Raw genomic sequence first — 2,875 nt, 5'->3', positions numbered from 1 at the left:
TTTGTTCGAGTGGGCAACAACTGCATACAATTTTAAGTTCTGCAACATTTCACAATGCTGATGCTGAAGAGAGAGTGGTTTTCATCACTTCCTCATTTACAATCTGATTAGTTCATCCAGAGATCTGCCTCCTCTCTCACGCTCACCTCACTGGGTTTAAAAATGATTTAAGCTTATTTTGTGTTTCGTTATTTTCCCATACATGCAGTACATTTGCCATTCCCCAATTGTTAGTCATAGCATGAGCTGTGATTGTTCTTTACATTTCCAGGTATTTAAAAAAATCAGACTGGCTTTACAGGGACTTTGTAAGAGAAACAGGCCCGCAGAACCACAAATCCTCCACCGTGCTTAGCAGTATGAGGTGCTTTTCCGAACGTTTACCCAAATTCACCTGAAATGTTTTCCACTGAGAAAACATAGCATTTTAGTCTCATCTGACCAAAACACACAGTCCTGCTTAAAAGATTTTTTTTTCTGTAGCCATTTTGAGTCTTAAAAGACCAAAATACATCTATTAAATATGTGTTCTTGTCCTTCCCATTTTGATGGGTGGCTAGAGCTAATGTTCCTCTCTAACCCATTAGAGCTAGAAGTCATATTTATAATTTTCTTCAGAAATATGTTATATAACATATTTATCATAACAAATATGTCATTGCAACTTAAATTTCTCAAGCTATTTGACTCTGTAAACTTTAGATATACAGCTTGCCCATGCTAACATTTTTAAGCACTATCAATAAAACTGCATGTATTAAACTAAATTTTTAACTTATTCTTTCATTCTTATTACATTTTGTTCTATTAACTTCCTTTTCCTCATTGTCAGTTTATTGAAACCCATCTGGACACAATTAATTCCTAAACTTTGCTTTCCTCCACAAAATGAATCCACATCCCTTCAGAAAGCAAAGCTGCCGTCTTTACAGCCGCTGCCTGTAAAGACGGCGCTATGAGTCATTTAAAAGTCTCATAACACTCATAGTGTTATGAGAGTCATTTAAAACTCTCATAACACTCATAGTGTTATGAGAGTTTTAAATGACTCATAACACCGTCTTTACAGGCAGCTGTAAAGCCGCTGCCTGTAAAGACGGTGTTATGAGTCATTTAAAACTTACTGGCTATTTTAACCAAGAAATAGCCAGTAAGCTGTTGCCTTATTTCTTGGTTAAGCCAATAGCCGTGAGATTTTGGATAAAAATAATAAACTTTTTTACTTCATCTCTTCAAAAGGTTGAGAGCAGCACAGTGTGAATCACTGCTGGTGACACAATTTGTTCTTTCATGTTCCATCTTTAAACTGTCACAACCAAAACGCTTACATGCCAGACAATGAGTCCATGGGCAGTTCAGAGGTTAATGTTGTATTTTCTGACTTCCGAAGTATTTCAGTAGTTAATGTTTAAGGGGGAGTTTTTCTACCATAATCCAAGAGTCGGTCTGTTTTCAGTGTGAAAGCAGGATTTCATGTCTTCTGTTGTCAAAGCTTTAAACGTCCCCACAGTGATCTGTTCATAAAGAGCAGCATGGGCGGCAGTGCGGGTCACAGCCGAACAGAAATGTTAGGTCAGGAGGGAAACAACAGAGATACAGCATGCATTTAATCTGAACTGCAGATTATGCATCCCTGGAGAGTAGTAGGAGAAAGTAGCAAAACTCAGTATGTTCTCCAGCAGCAGACTGAAGAAAGACACTCCCTGAAAAACAAAATGTAAAATGATAAAACACACAACTTGGTGTATTTCATTAACATTAAAGCATTTTACATTTAGTTTCCAGTTAAATATGATGTTTAGGTTTTATAGCATATTTGTCTGTTTGTTCTGTTTCCTGCTTACTCTCTGAAGATCTGCAGGATATCCTCCAGTTTCATGTGTGTCCCCCCCTGCAGATTTGAACACACTTCCTGTCCTGACCCAGTGGTGAAATTATAAAATAAAGTGTATCATTGTTCAAACTGCAGTAGTTTTATTTTCTTCTAACTGATTAGGGCGGCGTTAGCGCCACTTATCTGCTTCCTGTTTTTCACTACATCCTTCAAGCTCGGAGGAGCTGCTGGGTGGGGCTCTGCAGCAAAATTCACTTGATTATTCTGGAAGGTGGATGTGGAGAAGTTTGCTGTCTAATTTTAACGTCCCTCTCATCAGTGAAACAGGTCAGTTTGGGTTTATGCTGCTACATTTCTGTTCTTTGTCCTGTCTCCACAGAAAGTGTGTTGTTTTAAAGAAAATACATTTTCTTTCCATCTTTTATTTGGTCTGACTGCAGCTAGAAAACTTACTATTTTAATTCCTTAGCAGTAAAACATATTTCCTGGTTTCACAGGAGACCAGAGACAGGAAACCAAAAACATGTTTTTTTTCCATTTACTGGATCCGTTTTGCAGCTGAAACCGTCAAACCAACAGACTTTACGTTTTCTGGACAGAAAGAAATGTGGATTTTTTTCTCCACATTTCTTCTTCAAGATACTAACTCTACATGATTCTTTCATAATATCCATTAAAATGAATCCATACATTAAAATATGAGCCTTTAATGTAAAGGAAACAGGAAATACCAAAATTAATACAGTTTGTTGTCCATTAGCTTAAAAAATAAAATAAAATTAGGACTTAAAAAATAAAAATGGGTAGTTTTTGTTATTTTCTGACCTTATTGGGTAAAAATTAGCTTTAAATTACTGCAATACGTTTGGTAGCTGTAATTGATTTAGACTATAATCAAATCTGCATTATTTTAAATTATTACATTCTTTGTTGAAAAACTATTTTGTCTTTTAGTTTTATATTTCTCAGAATTGCAGACACGCGTTAACCTTTGAATCATTTTAACTATTTGTCTGAAAACGTGATAGGATCATCTACAGC

At 36.0% G+C, this 2,875-nt stretch overlaps 1 protein-coding gene across 2 annotated transcripts in view; it reads left to right on the top strand.

The window, feature by feature from the left end:
- Positions 1–1,982: 1,982 nt before the first annotated feature.
- LOC106951100 (uncharacterized) overlaps positions 1,983–2,875 on the top strand; it is a 34,164-nt gene continuing 33,271 nt past the window's right edge. For both annotated transcript variants that reach the window (XM_015038407.1, XM_015038408.1), the window contains exon 1: positions 1,983–2,161. The gene's annotated coding sequence lies outside the window, so the exon portion shown is untranslated. The remainder of the gene's footprint in view (positions 2,162–2,875) is intronic.

Source organism: Poecilia latipinna, unplaced genomic scaffold, assembly GCF_001443285.1.
Source record: "Poecilia latipinna isolate Pla-1442-1.1 unplaced genomic scaffold, P_latipinna-1.0 Scaffold440, whole genome shotgun sequence".
NCBI classification, from domain to species: Eukaryota; Metazoa; Chordata; class Actinopteri; order Cyprinodontiformes; family Poeciliidae; genus Poecilia; species Poecilia latipinna.
Note: the sequence above shows the minus strand (reverse complement) of the source record. Positions and strands in the feature narration are given on the sequence as shown.